General features: G+C 36.4%; 1 protein-coding gene across 17 annotated transcripts in view; it reads right to left on the bottom strand.

Moving 5' to 3' along the window:
* The window catches only part of ZBTB20 (zinc finger and BTB domain containing 20), a 455562-nt gene that overhangs the window by 239091 nt on the left and 189010 nt on the right, over positions 1–27461 (bottom strand). Inside the window, exon 1 of one of the 17 annotated variants that reach the window (XM_085237535.1) lies at positions 4079–5155. The exons of the other annotated variants lie outside the window; for them this stretch is intronic. The gene's annotated coding sequence lies outside the window, so the exon portion shown is untranslated. Of the gene's footprint in view, positions 1–4078; positions 5156–27461 lie in introns of those variants that run through there. 17 annotated transcript variants of the gene reach the window in all.

The raw sequence follows: 27461 nt of genomic DNA, 5'->3' as shown, positions 1-27461 counted from the left end.
AGTTTAAGAAATATATGCAGCCAAATCTAGGGGCAGAGATGTTTCTTGCACCATTTTCTATTAACATCGTTCCACAAAATCTTTTCATGAAAGACATTTTTATTTGTTTTGATTGCAAAACTTACCACATTTGTTTTGCTCTTGTTCACAATACAGTTAATGCAGTGAGTCCATCTAACCCAAATAAATCACAGATAAATCAGCAAAACCTTCAGGGCAAAAATCCTCTCTCTCCTCCCTACGCTGATGAACTCTTGGTGCATCTTGTCCCTGCAAGAACTTCTCTAAATGGCTCAGAGTCATGTCTTAAAGAGAGCTTTTAAAGCTTCCTAATTTGTAAGGTAAAAAGACATTTGCCATGTTCCCCACCTTAGACACTAGCAGAAAATAATTGCTAGGGATGAAAACAGAGGATGAAATGAGGATTTACACCTTTTCCAAGCATGGTCTGTTATCTCACTGGGCTAGCTCTGAACAGGCATTAAGTTCTAACAGAACACATTGTGTTTCGTAACGAGGAAAATCATAGAATCATAGAATCACAGTATGGGTTGGAAGGGACATTAAAGATGATCTAGTTCCAATTCTCTATTGTTGGCAGGGACACAATCAACTTGATCAGGCTGCCCAGGGCCCCATCAAACCTGGCCTTGAACACCTCCAAGAATGGGTCATCCACAGATTTTACTGGCAGTCTCTGCAAGAGCCTCAGCACTCTCTGTGTAAAGAATTTACTCCTAATATCTAATCTAAAATATTAACAACTGTCCAGAGGAGAGAGCAAGGAGCATCCATGTGTCCACCTCTCGAAAGAGCCTCTGCCACAGGCGCTGTGCCCATGCTGAGACCCTCTCCACATTGCTGGACTTCAACGATTACTCCCTGCAGGTGTCAAGGCCCACCTGTCTGAACCAAATTTAACAGCAAAACAAGCATACAAAGGTTTTGTGATGGGAGAAAAGAGTCTGATGCATTTGTTACAACCACCCTGCAAGTATTCTTTCTGGCATCATCTCTGAGGGATTCCTGTAAGTAAAACAAAACAAAACAAAACAAAACATGACAGTATTGACTGTATTGGCAGGGAATTGTTGACAGTGTAGGACACAAAACTAATAAATCTAAACTGAAGTGTCAGACTTGCAAAAAAAAAAAATCTATTTTGAAGAACAAGAAGGGGTTAACCTTGCATAAAAAAATTGATAAAAGAAGCAAAGAGGTTGTAGTTAAGTCAGGACATTGCTGGATATAGCAAAAACATATTAGCTTTTTCTCCCAATATACTCAACACCAAGCATGTGTCAGGGAACAAAAATAATGAAAACTCAAAATAAATTTAATGTAGAGCTCTCGTTGTTGTTGATGCTGTTTTTAGCTCCATTGTTCTCATGTTTAACCTTTTCTCTAAAATAATGACCTTGGTTTTAAGAAAAATAAGGCATAGATCTATATAGTGGTAGGACTCAAACAGTTTAGGTCTAAATACTACAGTTTTCTTAAGTTATGAAATGAAATCCTGTTCGGTAAAACTGAATATTAGCATCCCATTCCAGAAGCTGCCTGAACCATCACTTTTGCCTATTCTGTCTATGAATTTATGGAAGCAGAGTTTTCCTACATGGGTTGAATGTCTGAAGTCTGGTCAAGTCAAGCCACCCTCTCTCCTACAAATATAAATCAAATTTTATATTTTGCAGAAAACAGAGTTCCACAATTCTGGTTGCTATTCGATTGCACATAAATAACTAAACTTTTAGCAGCAGGTATTGCCATGGCTTTTCATCTTGTTTAATTAGTAATTACTCAGAAAATAATTAAGTATGCATTGGACCATTCAGAAAGAATAGTGCCTTATTATAAGTCCATGTAAGCCTACAAACTGAAGCTGGGAACGTGAGACTCGGGAAGTCAGAAAGAACCTAGTGGTACAAAAAGAAATTTCTTGATAATTGAAAAGCTTGAAAATGCCTTTAAGAGTGAATTCTACGTGTCTACGACTAAAAGTTATCACGTTTTGTAAACTGTTTCAAATAAGTCTTCTACTGTAATTAGGGCAGACAAAAAATTTACAGAATAAACCTCTGAGAAGAATGGCAGAAAGCAATTTTCTTTCAAAGACATATGACCATTCTTTTGATTAAGTTATACGTTGAAATCATACTCATCACATGCATATCTTCTAAGCATTTTATAAAGGGTTGACAGCTACTAGGGACACCTGGATGAAGGATTGTCAAGATAAGGCAGATTAGTCACCTCCACTTTATACAACCATGTCATAAAATGCAACTGATAAGTTGATTCAGCTCCATCTTTTCAACTACAGAGTTTTCAAGGCCCTGGTATTCCTATAAGACAGAATCCTTTGACAATTAGGGTCTTCTTCTGATCAACATCTAGCATTTATTTACAGTTAGTGCCTGCAATTTGGTCTTTGTGGCAACACCGACCAGAAGTGTAAATGACTTTTATAACCTCTCCAAATTATTTCAACACCTTCTGCCTTTGCATTTAAATCCACCTTATGAACATTAGTAAGATAATTTGAGAAAACTTCTGTAGGGCACAACAAAGCAAGTATCTACAATAATTCCTATGAGATTTGTACTGAGACAGAAATGGAGGCAGTTTTAGTTGCCCAGAACTGAAGCAAGAGTTGGTTTCAGAACCAGGCAGGGAATTCAGGTGTTCTCATATCCCTCTGAAGATCTATGTACTGCCCAGCAATTTTCTTAAATGTAACCTATACAATATACTTACAATACGTCATACTTACATAAGATACTTATACAGCTTAAAATGTTCCACTTCCTGTTTTGAGAAAGCCTTTATTCATTCAAAACTTGTCTCAGAAATCATTATCAAAAGATGTCAGCTTTAACTATTCTCTCTGATTCCTGACGTGAGCACAAACATAAATTATGCCCACTTTATGACTTCTTTACATTGCCAGGACAACACTTTAAAATAACCATTAATCAAGCCCTATAACTTGTTAATTGACCTTATACACCCTGATGTAATATCAACAAAATTAGCAGCATTACACTAGGGAAGAATCTGTCCAAGAATGTGTGCACAGACAAGAGAACTATTTGCAAAGGGCAAAAGAAAACAAACCCAACACAATACTCGCAACCACAAACAGGTCAGATCTTCAGAGGATAAAGCTATGAATAAATTGATTGCAATACAGGCACATTTTCCTCCTGAAATCTTATCAAAAAGTATGAAATGTTCTTAGTACAGTCCCTTGCCTTGTGTTTTTTTTTTTTTTTTAAATCCCCCAATTAGCAGGGTTATATATTTTTCATTTACGTTTGACTGAAATCAATTACAAATATTCCAACTTATCCTTATTAAAGGTAATTCTAGATTTCTATGGCTATCAATCACTTAAATGCAATAAAAAGGAGTAAGTAAGGTTTAGAGCAACATAAGATTTTACTCTGCTTCTGCACTTGCTGCTGTTAAGTGAAGAGCGACCTGACACTTCCACTGTATACATTTGAAGTTTGAAGGGGAAAAAAACAGCAGAAAGAAGGGGGGAGAGTACAGCACAGTGCAGAAGCCACGGATGTTCCAGAGCACACTGTGACAGGAAAGTACTCAATAGGAATTCCAGCAGCCAAAAAAAGATCGTAAATAGATCCATTGTCTTCCAGTCTGAAGCCCTTAAAAAGGCTCGAAATTAAAGCCTGTGCTGCAGGCACCCAGTTGCTCCTTCCTTTCATCGGGATTTGCAGGTCTTAATGCAATCTGTCGGGAGGAAAAACAGTGGAGCCTTACAGTCCGGAGAGGTAGCAAAAGCGAAAGGCAGGAGAGAGTTACATAACTGGCTTTTTACATAAATATTGCAGCGAGAGTATTTTGCTTTTCAGAAAGGGAAAAAAAAAAAAAAAAGATATTAAAAGACACAAGAGAATTCAGTCCAACCTCCCGTACTCCTTGTCCCTCTTTCGCTTTGTAACATGCAGGCGAGCAGTTCGAGGGAGGTTTTTCTTTTCCTTTTTCTGCTGAGGCTAAACAAATAACCAATTCAGCCTTAAACGTTTTGTAATAGTTTTTCTCGTATTACCTGAGAAGTGCACCACATGATGGAAGATGGAAGAAAGCCTTATTCTAATGAATGCGCAAGTACGGCTTGCTTTTCTGCAGCACAGGGCACTGAAAATGACCATGGATGTTAAACGAACTCCCTTCGGTAAAGCCCGAGAAAAGGGAAAAAAACTGCAAGGCTCCCCATCTGTTATTTCCCTTTTTTTTTTTTTTTTGGCTGTAGAAAAGCAAAATTATGCAAGAGCTTTTGAATGTAAAGCCTGTGTGAGCTTTTTCCCTTTTTGTCTCAGCGTACACGGTATGCGATATTGCGTAACGGAGCCCCGAGTGGGCGGTCAGCAGTTACTATTGATTTACACTGCTCCGTACAATGCATTCAGAGCTGCGCACGGAGGAAGGCAGAGGAGTGAGGTGGGGATGTAAGGTATGTGTGTGAACAGTGACCCTGTGGAAAGAGAGGAGCAAAGCATCCAGGATGAGAATCCTGCTTTTTTGAACCAAGCACTTTTCCCATCCTCTATGTTTTCGTGCAAAGCAGATGCTCAGTGACCAGTCTCACCAGCAAGAAGTGGGGCTTCCCTCCCACACCGACCACTTAAATCTCATTATAAACTCCAGAAAAATGTTTCTGATGTCATTGTGGCACTCCAGTATAAAGATGCAAAGGAAACTCATTTTCAACCGTGACGCTTATTGTTCAGAAAAATATTCCTTTAGCAATACTTTAGATCAACTTTTGACTCACTCCTTCAGAATCTGCTGGCCTGTAGGACTACTTAAGTTAAAGGCACGATATACACTATGGACTATAAAGCCTGGCATTTTGCAAGATGTTAGGGTAATGTGCTAATATGGGAACTGGAGAACAGAAACAGGAAACACAGACTGCTTTGCTCATCCATTAGGACTGCCAAAATACTCCTCTTATTTTCTCTTGCAGGCAAACACACACCTGGAGTCCTCAACTTAGACACTGACATGACCCTAGCTCTATAAGGAGAAGCATATTGATTCAATAGGCTGAAATTCTCCCATTCCCACAGCTGAATGCCCATCACATTGCTGAATCCTTTGTTTCCAACACAAGACATGGGTTTCCAAATTCCACCTGTTCCTACTTGACTCTTGGGTCCTACAAAGCACTCTGCCATCATCAGGCTGGCACAACTCTGAACCACTGGGCACAAATTTATTTATTCACATACTGGATTGGGGATTTTGCTAATAATGTCAATGTGAATGTAGAGGGTGTTAATAAAATCTCTAAAGCATACTGACAAATTGGAAGACTGAAAGTAGCAGGCTTATTGCAAGCCACAACAGACACCTAGCCTAGTGTCAAAAAAAAAAAAAAAGAAAAAAAAAGGAGTATGCTGATTACAAAAACCAAACATCCAAAACCAAAATGTACAAAGTCCATACTTACCAATGCCCTTAAGGCTTCATTTGCATTATCTTTTCTGGAAGACATGCATTTCACATGTTGTTCTCTTCCAGCTCCATATAACGGACAGCATGCTTTTCCTTACAGGTCAAGCAAACAGAAAACCTACATCATTATAAAAAAGGTAGATCCTATTTTAGGGAAATTCAACTGCTATACAAAGTCTCTGATTGTTCTGTTGATCTTTTTTTTCAGATCCACACCTACTAACATTAACTATGATACTACCAGCCAGCATGCATTCAGAATCTCTGTTGGGATTTTAGGTTAGAGAGAAAAGGAAAACAGTAATTCACTGTCTTACACATGCTTATTCATTTTGCTTGCAGTTTCAAAACTGAAACTGCATTGAAATAACCCCAGAAGTGTTTTATACACAAAATCATGTGTGGCCTAACTAGTTTGATTTTTCTTAAAATTAAACTGACTCTTAGAGAAAAAAGAACAGGATGGAGAGAGCTGGGCATGCATTCTCAACTTCGCACTCTTTAGTGATCAGTCAGGCCAACAAAAAATGTGTCCAAGTACTTTCTCCTCTGTTGATGAGGAGGATACTGGGATAAGGAAATGAGACACAGAAGTCTACCACAAACTCTACCTCTACCTGACTGTATTGGTGTCCAAAGAAATTATGCTTAATGATCGAACTGTAAGCGATGCTATAGAAGGTGAGTGTCTCAGGAAGACTGACCAATAGAACAAACATAAAAAAAAAAAAAGAAAGAAAAAAAAAAGAAGCAAAATAGCAAAACAATCCCTTTGTTCTTTAATGCATGTGAAGAGGAAATTTTCAGCACCAGTTAATACACTTTAAGTTAGTCCACAGAATGTTGTATGTCCTCATCCTATTGGATGCAGAGCAGAAACATAAAATATATTAACCTCATGAAATGCTATGTAAGAGAGATTCATAGAGAAAACAGAGAACTTTCAGGAATGGCAAAGCAAGCTCTCATGACAGTAAGAGCAGTTCCAACAGTGCTATGTTTGCTTTACCAACATCCAGAGGAGATATGCATTTAAACACTAGTTTGAACGTTAGGTTATAAGCAATAGTACTGCACAGAAAAGGTTCAAAAAGAGATCCAAATCCCCTAAAAATACGGGGACACAAATTATGGAGTTCAGTTCTCATGAATGTTGTACTTGAGAGGCTGTCAACTAGAGCTGACAGAAGTTTCCATTAAAATCAGCTTGCCTTCAATCATTCAAAAAATGTTGGAAACTGCTGTGCAAATTTTCTATTTTTAATGTTTACCTCATATGCAATTTCATGAGATCTTGAATAAACAAAAGTTCATCTGTTTTGCACATAGGGAACATGAAAAAAAAAAAAGAACATCTAGAGACTTAAAAGAATTGGAAATAAAGAAAGGATTAAACTATCTATTGTAAAAAGCATTAAAAATGAAAAATATGGATAGACTCAAAGCTTAAAAAGTGAATACTGCCTAGTTTCATGTTTCAAGAAAAAAGTTTTATAAGCTTTAAAAATCCAGTCAATTATGAAATTCTACCAAATATTTTAGCAAGGGCATCATGGAGAAATACTTAGGCCAGAAAATCCTAAAATAAATGTCAGCAGTACTAACTGCTGCTCTTTTTTGCATCATGGTATGTTACTGCTTTTCATTTCTGATGCATGTTCTCCCCACATCACATCTGCAAAGTAGTCTTATTTTTCACTACAACAGGCAAGTAAGTGGTTTGGAGTTTGGGATTTTTTTGTTGTTAGTTTTTGATTAGAGAAAAACATTAATTGTAGATACTATTTACATGTATCAAAGATTCTATAGCTGTGCATTTGCTAAAAAGCAACCTGACTTTTCAGAACAGACTATCATAAAGGAGACACTAAGGTTATAAACAATTTATCACTCTAGAATTTCATGATTTTGCATGTAAGCTTAATGTTTTTCAGTGCAGTTTCTGTCTTTTTAATGACTGTAGGAGGAGAAAAGCATAGTGCTAGGTTGCCATGGACTTTTAATGGCAAAATGAATAATGAAAAAATATTAAAATGATAGAGACAAAAAATAAACACATTAGAGATGCCTGCTAACTCTTCTTGCTAGTTAAATAATCAATAAACCTTTTGCAGGCCTCTTGCAACATGTACTTCCTTGCAGTGAAAGAAATACGTTTTTCCTGGCAATTTACTTTGATTTTTTTCCCTATAGGCTGCTGTTTCACATGAACCTCTTGGATTCCACCATTTTGGAAATGACCATGACACAGCAGAAGTTACTTAATTTTCCCCACCTCCCAACCAGCCAACCAAACATGTGTAATGATATATTTCCTAATGGTTCCTGCAGACTGACATATTTCTGAGATGGTTTTAGTCAAAATGAATGGCAGTAAAATTGGCAAAGACTCAGAAAATAAAATCCAAGGAGACAAGCAAAGAGTAGAGTTAGAAAAAAGGTCTCTGGATATTATTGTCGTGTCTGCCAAAACCAAAATAAGCGAGGTTATGTCAGTGTTTCCATAATAAACCTCATTTTTCAAGACTCTGTAACTCAGCTACAATTATCTGATCCAGACTGAAATCAACACATACAAGGACTTAGATCATGTAGAAATTTATTTCTACATAAAAATATTCATATAAATATGTAGATATATCTAAGTTATTTTTTCTATTGCAAACACAATATAGCATTATAATTTAATCTGGTGAGGAATTATCAATTTAATGTATCAGAATTAGAAAGAGAAGGGAGGAGGAATGCAGAAGACAAAATACAGGAATCCCTGTGATATGGGGGACATATATGATGCTCGGGGATAGAATAACTTTCATAGCAGATATTCCCTACAAGATTTTGAAAAGACCATATTTCTATAGTAACTGAGGTCTCAATGTAGTCCCTACCCAAAAAACCTTAATATTTGTTTCGGTCCCTAGAAGCAAAATCCTATTTTGAAGCTACTCTGGATGCTATAATATGTATTAGAATAGGAATAGACTAGGAGGGACTCAAAAGAGTTTATGGAATAGGCAGTAGTGCTTGTTAACTTTTAAAGTACTGCACTTCATTATATTAGCTCACCTCTCAAATATCACTCTTATTCTACAGGTTTGATTCTAGGGGAGTCTGAGTAACTCAGGGATGTTCAGACCAACAACAGGTTGCGTGTCTGAGGATCTGTGACTGCTTCTGCCATGGGCCCCACTAGCAACAGCACCTGAACGAAGCCAGCATGCTTTACAAAACTTTTCTACTAGACCAAGGAAATGCAAAAGTGCCAGTGTCTCCTGTGGCAGATACAAATTTCCCCAGTGGTTCTCACTATTTATACCTATAAAATTTCTGACTCCTCTTTGTGTTTAATTCATGTATCTCAACAGATAGAACAAAAAATTAGCACCTTCACAGGGTACTTCACATGACACAAAAATGAAATTCTTTTTAAAAGCACCTGATTTTAAATTGGGGTCTAACCCAGATATCTAAATGTTGATATATATACCTGAAAGATCTTGTTTTAAGGTATAAAAATAAAAAAAAGATGAGTAAGAAGTGGCTTGCAGCAACCTGTGTAAAAAGTTCAGAACCTAGATGCTCTGAGCTGCCTCTTTTAGAGTTACACGAATAAGACACCAAGCCTTCCACCACTTGACATTTTAATTTTCTGACTTTGGTTATGTTTTGTCTTACTGAGTATTGTTGGTCTGAGTGTGTGCATATCTGAGTGCGTGGTGGCATTCACCTCTCTTCTGCTTTGCACTGTGTTCTTCGGAATACAGAAACTTGTCAATCCACGTCAGCTAATTGTGTATTTTGAAAACAGTCAAATAAATTAAAAATAAGGGGATTGTTTGTGATGCAGTGCAAAACAGCAATAGCATTTTGTACTGTTATATTTTTATTTTTTCTCTCCGTTATACGAGATATTAAACACCTTGTTCCATGAGTAGTTTCAATGAAATCATGAGACCTCTTAACAAAACAGGATACTATTCAGTTACCTAACCCTGTGACATAATTGCTACCCATTCTACTCACAAATGGTGAAACAAGTACACAATTTGGGTAAGATTCCACACTGAGCAAGAAGCAGAGTTGGAAACAGAACACCTGACTCTTGGCTGCTGATTAATCTGATCACTCTCATCAAAATGTTGCAGAATTAAAAAAAAAAAAAAAAAAAAAGACTTTCCAGGCCATCCTGAATAACTACAGTGTTTTCTTTATATTTAGTAAGATTAAAACCTTTTTGACTCTAACTAATTATGCTACAGCTGTGGGTTGGCCAAAGTGAAACTGCTACAAGAGAGAAAAATTGCAAGAACTGACATCAGAGATTTGCAAAAAGAAGGATTTGATACATATATACACTCATACACACTCACATTGTTTCTTAAAGTTAATTTTGTTACAAACTTAAATGTTTTACCAATACTCTGCCTCTCAACATCATGTGAAGAGACTGTAGGACCTGAAGCAAAGAAAATCTGTACAGCAGCAGAAGCAGAAAGTTCACAAACACAGCGCACAAGGTTTACTGTAAAAACAGAAACTAGTGGTAGCAGTTTCTCAGTCTGTGGGTCAGGATTTTTATGTTTATTTACTTATTTTAAGGTAATATTAGAAACATTACGCAGCCTTCATTCTCTGTTTTCAGCTCTGGTAAAAATCATATGATAAATTGTATTAAGCAAATAAGTGAAGATGCTAAGTCTTCCATCTTAATTACTGCTCTTATTGAAAAGTTTTCTTACCTTTTCACTACATTTGCTGAAAGCCAACAGTCTCAACCCTTCAGTAATTTCAATGTCAGCTACTCGTTCATTATACGAACGAAAGTAATAATGAAAGTGTGCTGATCCGCTTGCCTTCACTCTATATTGCGCCTATATTTATAGGCTTATGCTTCTATTTGAATCTATATTTATCTGCCTTATCTGCCTACAGTGCATCTGTTTCTCAAACACACAGACATATATACACGCACACATGTGCGTGCACACAAATATACAGACATATAAACACACATACGGGTATAACCAAAAATACGCATACTTACAGTAGGCTTCTGTTCAACAGTAAAGTTTGTATAAATATAAACATATGCGGCATACACAACATAAATGAAGACAGATACACAACGAAAACCAAACAATTACATGAATACGCCTGACTGGCTGTAGGAAGGTTTGTTATTCAGTGGGCTGCCTAAAGAGGACTGTGTACAATTAGTTTCCCTTACATTCCTCTGTTGCCGTAGCCTCGCAGGCAGCAACAATTCTGACTGTTATTTTGCCTGGAGTTTTTCCGTGTAAGCTTGCTTGGCACAGCTGTGCAATCACTGCCAGCCTGGTTCCCTGATGGTACCACTAGCAGCTTCCCTCAGGCTATTCATTAAAAAGGCCAGGGCTGAGCCACCCTGTGCCAGTTCAGGAGACAAACCCCTGGAGGGAACAAACAAGGTGCGACTCCAGATCCAGGTCAATCTGGCAATTTTAAAGCCAAGTGTTAGTCGTGCATTTCCCCAGGCTTTAAGAATGAACAGCATTTTTTCCCACATTACCAAAGGATGAACAGGAGTATTCACCTTCTTGTTAGCAGAACCAGCGTGCCGCCCTTCCCCATGTCACCAGGTAGGCTTCCAGCTGCTCTGTCCTGTCACTACAGTCAGGACTAGGTCTGTCTCAGCCTTTTTTTTCCTGCTAGCTGGACTTCTGCTAAGTCAATTAGAACTGCAAAAGAAGCTGACTAAACTTTATGCTGTGATACTAAGGTCTCTGTGATGTTGTAGTGTGATAAATCCTGCATTAGGCCAGTTATGGAAACAGATTATAGCACGTCTCCACTGGATGATCTTAATGTCCTAATTCAGTACTTTATTCATTCACATCATATCAGCTCAGAGGGGTGTTGGAGGAGGAGGTTCCACAAGGTAACAGCAAAGCTAAGCAACAAAGTCCCTTGGGAGGTTTGCGTGTCCTTGTTTGCAGAAGCTGTATTTCAGCTTTCCAGTTGACAGTGAAAATGAACTGCCGATTCAATACATCACTCATGGGCTCTCTGAAAGGAGTAGGAACCCCTAAACCAAAAACTATTGGGTATATAGGCAAAGACATAAGATACAAATAGAAAAAAAATCCACTGGTTATGAAGGGTAGTTGAAAAAGGCAGCCTCACCTTTAACCTTCACGCAAGCCTGAAAAACTTCAATACTGGCAATACAAAATAGCTCATCTTTTTACAGGAGTGAAAAACTATGTTCAAGTCTAAGAAGGTCTACACTGAAATCCAGGCAACATCTGCACAACTGTATATTTTTATTTATTTGCATTATATTTAATTTATTCTATTATTATACATTCACTATGATCATCATTACTTATAATGTTTAACTGATAATACTTACCATTGATTATAATTGTTGAAATATATTTAACTAATGTATTTAACTATTTATTAAAATCTATTTATATTATATTAACATTATAAATTAACTATAACTTAATGGACAAGAAATTAGTAGGGTATTTTAAAAATCACAGAGAAGTTCTAAAATATCCTTTAACTCACAGTCAAGAAGAACAAGAACACCCTTATAAAGACTTTTTATGCCAAGATTGTGTGGCTATCTAAAAATACTATTTCTGAAACTTCTGAAACAAAGACTTATGGATGGTTGCTCTTTCATTCACTTCAACATCCTGAGAAACCGGACCTTACAATTTGATGCTTAATTGGTCTTTGATGTCCAACTGAAGGGGCTTTAAGATAATCTACAGACAAGAAGGCATTTAAATATAATACATATATATTTTCTATGCGGACAATTATTCCACATATCATCACTTGATTTATTTTTGGTCTTCATATTCCCATTTCTTATGTATAAGTAAGTATACTTACCTGCAGCTATCAAACAAAATTCTGTTCATATTTTCCTCATTGTTAAAGTTACTCTTTTATCCACTGATGACTTACAGAACTATTTTAAAATTATATTAAAAAAATAATAATTAATCCTCTTAGCTTGCTAATTTTTTTAACTGCACAACATACAGAGTAACATGAGGTCAACATGTACTTGAAAAGTTTATATATCTAGAAATAAAATACCAATTTGAAAGAGAAAAGAAAGAATTTTAGGTTAATCTATGTATTATTTGGGCTCCCTCAATCTGGAAGTGTCTATTAAGAAAATACTACCATACTGCTAAAAATAACTGTTGTGATGACTGTAATGAGCCTACATTTATGCTATTCTTAGCAGTGTCCATTCACTTTTATTTCTCAGCAGGGCATTTTATAGTTTTAGCATGTTTAAGAGCATCTCCAAAGTGAAAAGTATTATTTAATTCTTGAGGTAACAACAGACTGATTACAGAATATAGTTCCTCTTTGAGAAGCTGTGCCCTACATTGTGCCTTTAGACATATAAGAAACTACTTAAGCATTTCTTTGATGCACAAAAGTATAAACTCCTACCTCATTTGTTCAGCATTCTTTGAAATTCTGTAGGTAGAACATAAAAGGGATCTGTTTAATGCAAAATCCCTCCTTCTTGTGACAAAGAGAGTGAATGTTACCAGAGTAGAAGAAATGTATCTACCTTCCTCCATATACAATGCACTGAGAAAATATATGCTGGGACAAACAGCTAATATATCTTATATTGCTTGAAGGAAACAGCTACGTGAACACATAAATACCTCTCAATTCTTGGCACATTGTCTGCCAAACTATTTTAATATCTGACATACATCTATCCCTTCTTAGGACTCCTTCTATTAGATTTACTAATATACTACATAATTTCTTGAAGAAGATTTATGTTATGTAAAATTCAAACTAGATAAAGTAACCCTTTACTTTCAAATAAATTAAAATATAAAAACCTAAGGTCTATCTTTGCCTCAAGAAAACAGTCATGTTGTTTTATGCTCTTGCAACTGAATAGATACATAACTCAATCTTATATTAGTATAACTATATCCATGCATGAAGTTGATCTAGTATAATTACTTCATTAAAAACATCAATCTATTTAATCAGAACAATTACATTAGTGTAAAATCTATGCACATACTAAGCTTTAGTTGATGTCTGAAACCACGTAAGACAAAGTGGTAAATACATGTTTCCTGACTAATCTCAACAAAGCTGAAACCGCCCCAAACATGTTTGACATGAAGCAAGACACATAAGCCATGCACAAACAAGTAGAATCAGAATTTCAGAGACCAACAATGCTTATCTGAGATTAAGAAAAAAGAAAATAACTGTTTGATTTCTCAGCAGGCAAATAGTAAGGAAAAGTTACAAAATTGAATTATTTTGTCTAGTGGGACAAACTCAAAGAATGACATGCATACAGCAAACCAAGCGAGTCTGATGAGCAGCTCATCTTAGAAGAGGCTGAAAGCTCATCAACAGCAGCTGATCAGTAGTGCTTTCTAGCAAACAAAAACTGAAATTGAAGATATCAACTACAAACCGGTACCATTATCATCTCTCTGCACAAAAGAAGCTCTTCTATATAGCCAACAGCAAATAAAACATGGAAAGAGTAGGCAGCATACTTCCTGAAATGTACCATTACAGCAGTATCTCAACACTTTAACCCGTAACCACTGTGGAAGAGTAGAAGTTTGACTTAGAAAATTCAATAAGAGAAACATTAAAGTTGTTCTAAAATTTGAAGGCTGCCTCCCTAGCTTAGCACAACACAGAGTTCTTTCTTTCTTGAACCCCCACATGCAACAAATGATTTAAGAACAAAATAAGCTCTTGAGACTGAAATATCAACAGATGAATTTCAAAATTTTATAAAGGGCCTTCCCAAATGGCAACGCTACCGGATTTTAGCACTGAGTCTGATGTATCTTTTCAGGAACTTCTAGGTTTTTTATTGCATTCAAATATTTCTATGATTCTTTGAACGCAGAAAATCACCTTATTCCTCTTTGGAAGCCAGCAGAAAAAGGATCTTGAAATAAAAGGGAAAAAAAATGTTTAGCTCTGTAGATTATCTTCACAAAAATAATGAAAGACATCAACAAACAGAATGCTGGCAAAAACCTTAGGAAACTATTTAATTGTATCACTATTAACTTAAAATGATCATCCCAGCTTTCCTGGAGAAATGTTACAAATCACTCGCTCCTTTTGCAATGAAGAAACAGTATTTTGCTCCCTGCAGTAAGCACTGAAAAGACACTGAGAAGGGATTTTGTGGATAATAATCTTGAGGAATTATCTGAAAGACTGAAGGGGAACCATACTCGTGTAGAAAATACCTGATGTGGGGAAGGGAAAGGCTCTTCTCCATGCTCTCCAGAGAACGGACAACAGAAGACAGGCAGAAATTGAAATGCAAGAAATTCATTTTGAATACAAGAAAAAAACTTTTGACTGTCAGGATAGTCAAATACTGGACAGTTGCTCAAAGAGACTGTGGAATCTCCATCCTCAGAGATACCCAGAACTTATTTAGACAAGCACTGGGCAATGTGATCTTCGTGTTGCTGCTTTGAGCAGGAGAATTAGAGTAAATAATCAACAATGATCCCTTCCAACCTTCTAACAAGTCTTCTTATCAGATATTAATTCAGGAGTTACATTGAAATGTACTGAAATATTTCCCCATATACAGCTTTATTTGACTTGGTCCTGCTCAGACAAAAAAAGCTTGCCTTTACGTCCTGTAAAATTAACAGGTAGAAGACTCAGCATGCACAAAAACATAATGTGAGGAATGAAAGTTACATCCTTTATCACATACTTTGTTTATGAAAACTGCTGGAGACAGTCAGCTTACCATAATGTACACATAATCAGTTCTCCCTGTCTTGACATGTAACCTTCCTCTACATCACTGAAATCAAATCTTCATTCTTCATTTCAACAAAGCCTAACCACTCCTTCATCCATCTGGTGGAAATAACTCTGGGAAGGAAGTAATGGCCTTCTGTACCATTCCACCAGATATATTTTTCTAGACTAACAGACTCTTCTGAAACTCTAATACACAAATGAAGAGATCCTACCCAACTGACTTAAATCGTTAATACTAATATGAAGGTTCCCTTACCTTCCCTCTCTCTAATTTCTGAAATGGGGCTATTTACAAGGTAAAATAGAAATAAAATTCTTAAATAATGTTCAATTATTTCCCTTTGTTTGGTCAAAAAAGAAAAAAACAAAACAAAACAAAAAAAACAAAAAACCCCAAAACTCCAAAAAAACAAGAAAGTCACAGTAATTTCAGCACAGAAAGAGATGAAGCAATAGTCATTCTACTCAGGCTTCAAAACCTGGAAACTAGAAATCTTAGCTAGAATACCTAAATCTATATGGCTTCAATTGGATGCATATAGAGCTACCTATATCCTTAAGAATTAAAACTAGTCATGGATGACAAAACAATGGACAGGAACATAACAAGACCCAGTTTCATTTCTCACTCGTGACCTTTGGTCCTCATGTTTCTGAGATGACAAATCCGATTTCAGAAATATGGGGAAAACCATTAATGGGTAAATGTAACAACAGAATCAGAAGCCTTTGGATTCTCACCAGTCTACAAGATGCTTATTTTGAAAGACAGTGTTCTCAGGCATAACAATCTTTCCAGGCTTTTAACTAGAATTCAGTCCTACTGAATTTTCATCTGTTCAGGATTAAAATTAATTTGCCTTCTTGAGATTTCTCTAAGTATATACAAGTGAGAATCTTTTTGGATATGATTGCTAAAAGATAGGCTCTACAACAATTGATTAGAAGAAATGTTTGAATAGCAGTGTAATTCAAAAGAGTTTTCATTATTACCGTCCAATTCTGTGTTAAGATGAATTTCATTTGGACTGTCTATCTTCTACTCTCAGCTCAGAACCTTTAAACTTCTTACATCGACAGGTGATCATACTGATACCATGACTAGAAGATAATCAATAAAAGATTCAATAAACAGCTTACTAACTTTTAGAAAGGACTGAGTTTAACAAAGTAATTGATGTTTATAGCCTATAGATCCACCTGTGATATGCTTACAAAATGTATATGTACTAACCATATAAAAATATTCTTAAAATATTGATAGATCAGTTTCTATGAACTGTTTATGAAGTGTATTATGAACATAAGTGTAGCTGGATAAACAATGCAAGATACAACTTGCTAGCAAGCTACTATTTACAGCACCTGTAAACACACGTAATACTTCATTGTGCAAAGACTTGAGTAATAGTATCCTGTCTTCACAAGGATGAATCCTTCACATCCCTCAGCTGCTGATCCAAATCTTATCTTCCTTGCCTGCATGGTAGCTGCAGATATCTCAGACATCCAGGAAAACTGACTAGATTGCACCCATAGTGACATATGGACTGCCAACTCCTACGGTATAAGTAGGGAGCTGAATTCTGTCAAATATTTAACAACATGTAGGAAATTCCACTGAGTCTTCCACGGAGTGCATATACAGGGGAATTTTCTAGTTTCCTTTGAAAACTTAACACTAATAAATAAATGAATGGATTATTACTATAAATGCATGCAAGTTATACCTATGTAACAATTAAAATATTGACAGTATTTCTGACTTCATGTGTAGTCATAAATTATGTATTCTGCTGTTAGATCAGTAAAAATCCTTTAATGTCAGTCAAATGACCTCAAATCTCTTTGAAAGCAGAATCTGGTCTTGAATGTCACATAAGTGAGAACATAACAAAACGGAAATCTCTTGTGAGAAGGCAGTGCAGATTTTCATGGCACATTAATGAATCTTTTCTGACTGTCGTAAGGCTTTCACTTCACTGACACATGCTAAATAGCACAGACAACCACCAGTTCTTACGGTCTGCTTTACAAAAGAAATTTCCTGGTAACAATAAATGTCCATCCAAGAAGTTAAATACTATCAGGAAGTTCACTGAAGGAAAAGAAACACACTAGATATTATCTACCGAACTTTTTTTTTTTTTTTTTTTCCAATAGGCTTCTATTTTTAATTATGTAATTTTAACAATACTGAAACAAGAAGATAACTTCAGTGATTTGATTCCTGGGTCACATTACTACATGAATCAAAATTCTACTTTAATATTAGCATCATAAATTGGCTGTTTTCAGGAGAAAGTATCAAGACTGACAGTTTCCATCAAAGCGTCTATCTTTGTAAATCTATGATGAGAACAGGATTTTTTATTATTTACCCCTAATTCTGTCTTTGGTAGCCAAGTAAAGTACACTATCTCAAATGCAAGCACAATTTCCTATCTGCCAACTGAAGCAATGTGCTGCAGTTCTACAGATTTTCCCAGAGGCACAACCACAAGGCATGACTTTGTAGTGTGATGGTTATGTCCATGACAACACAGATAAAGTGTCTGGGTTGGAAACTTTGTCAGGTGAACACACTGCCAGACATCAGCTCTGACTACGTCAGAGTAATACATCAGAAACATTTTAAGGTTCTGATGGGAGGATAAGTGAATACAAAAACATGTTGCACTGAGTGCAGGAAACATCTAAGGGCATCATAGAAAAGCTGTAGAGAGTGATTACATAGGCTCATGGGGATACCAGCAGTTATGAAAAGGACATTGCCAGCCACAACTGAAAAGCAAAGAAGAAAGCCAACAATATGGTATTAATCACATGCCCTGTCTGCGTATGGTGCCAAACTATTCAAAGCACAGAATGTTCTTTATTCACCTCACTTTATACTGCTGAATGAATATAGCATTTATGAAAATGAGAGATTAAAAACATTGATATTAACCAACCTTTGGGCCAAATCCTACTTATCTTATTGATGCAAATAGTTCCACTGATTTTAATAGATGTAATTACCATTGACTTCAATAGAGTTACTCATGGAGTTAGGAGGGCAGGATGTGGCTCATTGCATAAGCAAGCTTCCCTTACCACCATGAATGGTGCCAACTCATCATTTCTGACACAACAGACTCCCAACTTTTCCAGTAATGGATCCCTTGAAGAGCAGAGACCTCTGTACACGCTAAATTCTGCAGCACTCTTGACACAAGTACAATAAAAACTTGAATGAAATGACCAATTTTTTTTTTACCTCTTTGGAAGCAGTACACAGAACCCGCACAGCTAGGACTTCATAGCAGTTTAATTGCACATTCCTCCAATTCCTTGTGAATCAAACACCGAGGTGAGGTTGGAATTAATCTTCTGCAAGGACTGCCTATCCTCAGACAATTATCATATTCTTGAAGAGGATAGTACAAACTGAACTGAATTCAGGTAAGTCTCCTGGGTACAGCAGTGTTTCCAGAAATAGGTTACTAGCAATAGGCAGCTCAACTGCAGGAGATTAGACTCAACCCACTGTCCTTACAGATTGAAATGTGTAGTCTCATTTTTGACCACACCTATTTTCTTGTCCCGTATATTTCTGGATAATGCCAGAGTTAAGAAGATTTGAGAGATAAAAATATAGAATACAACAAACAATATGAGGGAGAGAAGAGAAGGAAAATGCATTGTATTTTGACAGCTCGAAAATGATTCTAAAGCTACTGCCTTTTAGGGGTTCTATCCCTGTTCTTCAGCCATGCTGCTACAATGCCTCAGAGTTAGGTGCTATTAAACATGTGAGATGGCAAGAGACACAGGCAAAGCAGAGGAAAGCAGAAGTCTGTAACTCATTTTCAATGTCTTGTATTTGGTAGCAAACAAGGTAAGTTTACGGCAGTTAAGGCCATTGGAATACACTATAACACAATAATGCCTTTCTTCAGTCCCAGCCTTCCACTTGCTACAGCACATTCTGAATGGATATTTCTAACAGAGCACAATTATTACCTCCTTCTTATTTCATTAAAAAAAATTCATCTCCATCAATCTCAACATTTTATCTCCATCGATCTTGCTCTGTGGGCTGCTGAAATAAGAACCAGTTTCAAGACGTTCTGCTGCACCCGTTCTCCCTTCTCTCAGTCAGAGGTTATTCACTGCCTTGTGAAACCCTTCACTGGCACTGGAATGTAGTTAAAGGTTCAAAGCTTACACAGATCTATATATTAAGGGAAACAGACTTTGGACACTTCAAAAAACAATCAAATACAACAAACTTTCCCTGCATGCAGGGCACTATATCAACTAGACTTAGATCCTGTTATTTGCACATTTTTAAAATGATTATTATCTCAAGCACACAGAATAATGGTTAATATTTCAGATTCTAAAATACAGTGGAGCTTCAATTATCCGAATTCAGTGAACCCAGACAAGGTTTTGCCCCTTGTCATTTATTAATTAAATGGTAAATTGCTTCTATTACTAATTATTTCCACAGATCCATGGGCATGCAGAGCATTTTGGTTACTCACAAACGCGATTATCGAGCTCTATTCAGTGTTTTTCCCATGTTCTTCAGATAGTTGTGATTCTGATGTACTCTGAAAACCATTTAAAATATTTTTTACAATGTATTACTGGGAGAGCTTCCAGGTCTTGTACATCCTCTGGGGTAGAGGTATCCCCAGGACTGCAGGACGCAGCACTTTCAACAAGCCAAAAGACAGGAAAGTGTGTCAACCAATATGTAAAACAAACGTTAAAACATTTCTTGAGCACATTCTGACAATTTCTGATTCCAGCTGTATGTTATCTTGAGTAAATGACTGACTGAATAGGATGCTAGCAAGTCAGATATTGTGTTAAACTCTTTATTACAGTTGATCTCCTTTCAAGGGAGGAGAAGTTTAGCCGAAGATTCCTTTAAATTGGAGGGATCTTACAAAGGATGTAAGTGGTTATAACTATAGTAGGCTTAAAAAGAATATGTGAGAGATTGTAATGCTCCAGACATTGTGTGTTGCACCTTGTAATAATGAGTAAGTAAAATGCACAAGTGCTATGAATTAAAGAAAATGTATATAAATAAAATGGAAGAAAAAAGAAAAAAAAGAAATACTGTGTTTTTTAATTCCATGCCCAAAAAGAAGGGATTAGAATCATGCTATGCAACATCTCACCAAATGTTGACAGTGACCATGAAATGTAAAAAGGAAGATTTGAGAAGCGCAGCTAGTTATAAAACCTATGAAAGAAGGAACAAGTTTAATTCAGTGCTAAGAACACTAAACCTACTTTAATTTGCATATTAAAGCACCATCTTGCAATTATGGTCACAATGCAAGTAAAATCATTTATCTATAGGACTGAAAAAATAACAGCAAAATCCACTATGGCAATATGTAATTTCAGAAAAAAAAATAAATCTATTCAAAGTAAGGAATGTAGTAGAAGAGAAATTGAAAAGAAGTTATGAGAAAAATGCTTTAAGATGTTACTATTAAAAGACGTGTTATCAGAGATTCAGGTCTCTTACATGTAACAGGAAAGCCTTACTTCAGAATAGCTGTAATAATCCTGACCCCCAGTTGTCTGCCTCAATCATTTTGAGGAAAATCTCAGCAGTTTGTCTGGCAGGCACAACAAATTACAGCCTGAGGTACTAAAGAAATCCAGAAACAGTTTTGATTTACCTGACTATGCTAGGTTGTAAACTGTCATAATTTGATTGCCACTTGAGATGAAAATACTTTGCAAGGGGGCAAAAATCTCCAGGAGAGAATCATGATACATCTTTAAATGCAGGAACTTTTAAAGTTGCCCTATGGTAATGCATTTATAGTCATTACTCTGAACTCACAAAACAAATACATAATCACCTGTGAAAGAACATCTCTAATAGGATTTTTTTTTTTTTTTAAATGAGTCTAACGAAAGGGTTTATTAGAAGTAAAAAGCTACTATCCAAAGAGGGGAAGTAATATTTAATGAATAAAGAGTGCTTTTTAAAATTATTATTTTTTAATAAAGCTTTAGTAGAATAACACAGGCCCAAGAAAATACTGAATAAACCATTAACATCTTTCCCAAATGCCCTGCACATGATCTGTCAGGCCAACGATGAGGTGAAAAATATTTTCACAGAACAAAAGCTCAAATTTTCTGGACTTGTGTTCATTACAGAAAAGTTTATAAAAGCTTGCAAGTGAAACCCGTTCTCTGAGAAGTCTGAGAAAATATGCAACAGAAAGAAAAAATGGTTCCAATCTAACAGTTATAAAGACAGTCGTACATGAAAGAACTTAACTAGTAACTCTTGCACAAAATTGGGGTGGGTACCAAAAGAATAGAAAGTGATTTAATGCCAATTTTAAAAAAGTGGTTTTTTTTTTAAAGAAGACCCACATAGTTCAGAAAGTCTATAAACTACGACATAGAAACATGTAAAAAACATAATAAATAACACACATTTGGGCAGATAAAAAAAGGGAAGAGACAACTTAAGTTTTTTGCAGGGGAAAGTCCTGTTTCACAAATTTACAGAGTTTTCAGGAGGATTCAACGGGCACATCTGCAAGAGATTCAAGTACTGGTATTTGCTAAAAAAAGAAAAGCAATAACAATTGAAAAGCCTCACAGAAGACTCTAAAAGAGAGATATCATGACATAGGAGAAAAGAGCCTCTCAGATTAATAACTGTTTCAAAGATGCACAAAAAGTAGAAGCAATAAACATTCAGTTCTTGCAATGGGAGGCAACTACTGTCAGAGTCCCACAACAGTTTGCTTTAAGACCTGTTGTGTTCAACGCGCTCGTAAATGACCGGGGAAAGAATGGGACTACTGATACAACAAACTTTGCACTTTATACAAAAAAATACAGCAAAAGCTAAAACTGAAATGTTGTAAAAAGACCTGGTAACACCAAGAAACTACACAACAAAGTGAAAAATGAAAATTAATGTCAATAACGCACAGTAACATCCATGGGGAAAATGACCCCACATATTCATACAACACAATAGAATCTATATTACTACTACTACCTAGAAATGAGAGTAGGGAATCCTTGTAGATATGCCTGTGAAAGCACCAGCTCAATACTCAGCATTGATCACTGAGGTTTAGGATAAGGCTGGGAAGTATTGAGACAGAAACAGAAAATAAAACTTAATTGATAATTACGCCCTTCAAATAAATCCATAATAGATTCACATACTGAATACTATATGTAGGCTTGAGTTTCTACTGCAAAACAGGATGTAAGCAACCTAAAATAATGGAGAAAAGTGCAAAAATATTCAAGGTATGGAAAAACTTCTGCAACAAAGAAAGATGAAAAATAGTTGGGTTCTTTGCCCCGGAAAATAAATTATTTAGGAAAATACAAAGGAGATTTATGAAATCATGACAAATAAGAACAAGGTGAACACTTAATAACTGCTCCCAAATTCTAATTACATATTTCTAGGAAGCAGTCAAAGAAGTTATCAAGTACCAAGTTCAAGACAAACAAAAGCAAGTGCTTTGTCACACATTATGTAAATAAATTGTGGAATTCAATGGCATGATATGTTTTCAATGACAAAAGTAAAAATGGTTTCTAAAAGCAACTGGACAAAATCTTAACAGAAAGATCTACCAGGGCTTTTAAACACAAAGATCTAAAAGCAGAACACATTACTTTGCACAGTGAAACTGAAGGCTTTTCTGCCACTTTCTAAACAGCAGGACAAACCAGTCTGACAAATATATCAGAAAGCAGCTAAGCTTCAAAATAGCTAACACATAGATCACAGGGATTCTGGCTTTACAATGAATTTATGGAGCACATGGATTAGAGTTGCAAGTGATGATTTACAATTGCATTGTCAACTTGCTGGATATTGATTAATATCTTCCCCAGGTACAATTATAGCTAAACTCTCTGTTAAGAACAAAGACCTAAGAGTGAAAACAGCAAGAGCAATGTTTAGAGAACAAGGTATTCTTTCAGGAAGCTTGTGATATGGATACAGCAGGTTTTCCTTGCTGTCTGGTTTTCCAGTTGGTGGAATTCATTCCTAACTTAAAAGCCATGTACCTTAATTAGTCACCAGCCATAGCCACTTTGGTTCTAATGGGCATTCAACAGTCACAGTGATTTCTCTAGGATCTGCAGTTAATCTACTGCCCATCATACACCCAAAAACATCTTTTAAAAACTAACTTGAAACATTAAGGTCACAGAGAAAAGCACTCAAAAGTAAGAAAATATTAAGATGAAGTCTGTCACAAGAACTGCACTGTTACAATACAGTCTTACATGTTATGATTATACATTTATACTGTATACTACTACTACTACTACTACTAATAATAATAAAATCTAATAAAAACTAATAATAATAATAATACTGTTACGATTATATATTTATACTGTATAATGGATAGCATCCAGGGCATGAGAATAATTCAAATATTCTTTTTTTATCCTCCGTATTCAGTGTGTGCCCCAGGCCTTGTTTACTGAGTGGCTCCAAGTCTTTCATGAAACAAGATGCTTCTTGTTTCTGGCTTTTCTGTGGTATTCATCACTACAGTGTCTGAATATCTCAACCACCTTCGTGAATTAATCTTCACAATGTATCCTTAGATGTCTGGAATGATTATAATTCCTCATTTAAGAAAATTATGAGAGAAATGATGTGACTTCTTTGTGGCCACACAGGAAGTCTTTATCAAAGACAGAAAGGCAATTTAGATCTTCTTTTTCAAAAGAGTGCCAAGCATCTATTGAACTCATCCTACAGAAGGAGCACTCTTAAGATTTGCTCTTCCAACAGACCTGTAGCTTGTCCACAGCAAAGAAGTTCTTCAATAGGGTAGGGATACCAGGGATGGACCAAGTGGGAAAAGCTGCTCTAGGAAAAAGCTAGGAAAATCTAGGAAAAGCTGTGCCATTTTCAAAGCCCTTGGAGGTATTCAGATTATCAGTTTTAGCACTTAGTTTTTACAATGTTTTGCAGAGATTTCTCCTCCTGATTGGTTATTTGTAGTATTCTTACCAACACAAGGTATTTTATATTATATTTTCTAAAAAGCAGGGGCAGTGGTATGTATGATACTAACAACTGACGTGGATTATTTCTGTAATGTTAAAGGTTGCAACTTATTGTTGGGATGTAGTTCATGACTATGAATTACAACTTTGTGAAATACACTTTATGCAATATACTTGTGCTCTAAGCACATTAAAATACACAGAAAATTACCCTAATGTACACTAGAAGTCTGTTTCATGCTTACTGAATCCAAGAAACCAAGAGTAAAGCTCCATCTCTGTTCTTCTATTGTTTTCTATTGTGACTACAAATTGCAGCATTTGTGGTCGGTAACATCACCCACTGTAGGAACAACTTTCAGTTCTCTGTGACAATAGGGTGAGCTGAGGACAGACTGGCAATGTTTGGAGATGAATTTCCTGCTCTTTGTGGGTTTCAGTTAGACTCTAGCATTATTTGAACTTTTGCGGTTTAATTTGCTTTGTTGTTGTTTTAATTCTAATGGCAGAAAACAGGAGAAGAAACAACATCCCTTTAGAGGCAGTGAAATGCAGTATCTGAGGAGTAAATCACCATTTTTTCTCTTTCTGGAATTTTAAGATGTCAGCAAACAAAGAGAGGACCTAGCAATCTTAGAGAATAGCAAAGGATCCTAGCTTTTTATTTCCTGCTAAATATACTGTAAATCATAGTTATGACGATATAGGCCTTCTGAACAAGCTTCTCTCCATTAGCATGCAATCACTGCTATAGGTTAACACACTGCTCACTAATATTCTTTGTTAAGGACCAAAAAGGAAAAAATAGGCGTAGAAGAATGCCTATTGCATTTGAACTATCTTGCAGCAGCAGTATTAGTTGAACAAGACATGTAGGAAAGCTTCTGTCAGCTTGAGACCCAAGCGTTTGCTTCACTTGATTACTATGATTTATATTTACTATGCACATTATTCAAAAAACATGACATCTTAAGTACTTCAGGAGCAACGGAAGTTCTTGGAAAAGGTCCAGCTTCATGTTCTCAATGTACAGAATTTGTGGATGCCTAGAATGTTGCTCTTTTCTCTTCCCACTTCCAATATCTGTAGGCCAAATCAACTATCTTTACAGTGAAAAAGTAATGAAAAAGATGTTTTCCTCTGGCCATGTGTGAGTCTAACTGGGAAAGGATATTTTTCTCCAGCTACTGGTGGCTGGCATCAAGAGACCCTTTCAAATAGCAGTGAACTTCATCCGCAAAAATGAAATCAAGAACTATACTTCAATAACTAGATTTATTAAATTCTTAATAGGGGTCAGATCTGTTTGTTTTGTTCTCCCCTCACAGACTCAGAGGACATTATAAAATAATATTTGTTATGTATATGCAGGGATTTTCATTTTATATGTTTGAAATGAAATCATAAAATAACTCCCATGTAAAAATAAATAAGCCACTAAAACAAATAACAAAAGGCTTCTCCGAGGGGGAAAGTGCCAGCTATGGGATAACAGTCACTAACTACCTCCATGTATTTTCTCATATTCCAGGGATCACCAGCACAAGGCAGTTTCAGTTATGTCCCTCTCAACTAACATGTGCAGAAAGGACTATTCCACTTTCTTCATTCCCTCATCCTCTTGGGTGTCACAGGTTCCTATCTCTTATTTCTGTTTGTAGCCATCTCCCACCAAGTACTTCAGGAAACAAAAAACCTAAGTGAAGATCACAGCCTGTTCCATTCTGTGCCCTTCCTTTTTTTTTTTTGCCTCCTCTTTTCTTGAATTTGTGCAGTGTTGTGGCACCTATTAACTACCAATGTTTTCAGAATGACATTATACAAGGTGCAGGATGTACCACTGTGCCCTAAAAATATCAACAACTGCATTAGTCTCACAATAATTAATGGCAGGCATTATGCAAATGACAACTTTTTCACTGCAAAATAATGACATTTCTTCATTTTGAGCAGAGTTATGCAAAACAATGAATTGGAGATGATAAATCACACAGGAGAATTAAGAAAGCCATAACGTTCCTGCCCAGGCAGGCAGAAAGACAGACAGACCAACGATTTAGAACACATTGTTTGTTCTCAAATCGCCATTAAGAAATAAATAAAAGCACAGCCAGTCGGTCATTAGAACGTATGTGTAATTTAGTTTCCCCCCTTTAGGCAACTATGCATGAGGGGATGTTAAATTCTAGCAATTGTATTATTACAAGTCACAAGCAAAAATTTTTTTATTAACCTTAATAAGTCATTCACTCAGAGACTACAGTCATCGGGCAAATAAAATGTATCACATGTCATTCTCCTACACATTAACTAATTTCTTATGCAAACATCACAATGTATAGCAATTACTGCTGCTCAAAAAAGAAAAACCCAAAGTCAGTTTCAATTTATTTTATTGCTTTTGTGCTTGGCCATTTCCTGTAGCGCTTTATTGCCTATGCCCATATTTTAGGTGCAAAAGAAGTGCATGAAACAAGAATCTAATTTTCTGAAATGTTCCCACACCTTTTTTTGTTTGCTGCGACTGCTGGTGGAAAATGCTGTGAGACTGCCCCGTGAGCCTCGAGAAGCTTCTCAAAGGGAAAAGCTAACGCTGACCAGCTGTGGACATCCTCCCTGCCCCAACCCTTTCTCCATTACGTACTTCCCATCTTCTGAAAGAGTGATTCCTGCTTGGTGCCTCCTGCAGAGCCTGGCACCAGGGCTAGGAGCTGCCATTCCAGCACCACTCCCCAGAGTGCTGGCTTCCCAGGAGACCAGACTGAAGGGTAGGTTTGAAGTCCCTCCACACGACACTCCTCCACTGTTCCTTAAAGTGCCTCCTGCTGCAACTGAAGTATCTATAAGCTTTTTAATAGACGGCACTCCTGAATCTTCCTTTCTGGTGATTCCTGCTGGGAGACTGTGATGTATCAAAGAATTACAGCAATTAAGGTTGCAGAGACCTATGGTATTTAATCATTCCCTCCATCCTCCCTCCTGAGAATGGGTATTCCTTATGCTTTTTTTTCCCGATGTTCTACTTAGTCTAACTTGAAAGCATGTCAAACAGCTGGGCATTCTCCACTTCCCTGGGGAGGTTATCTCACTGTGACATGTCGTGAGACTGG

The sequence above is a fragment of the Meleagris gallopavo genome, chromosome 1, assembly GCF_905368555.1.
Source record: "Meleagris gallopavo chromosome 1, MGAL_WU_HG_1.1, whole genome shotgun sequence".
Lineage (NCBI taxonomy): Eukaryota > Metazoa > Chordata > Aves > Galliformes > Phasianidae > Meleagris > Meleagris gallopavo.
The sequence above is the reverse complement of the archived record's forward strand: the minus strand, read 5'-3'. Positions and strand labels throughout refer to the sequence as shown.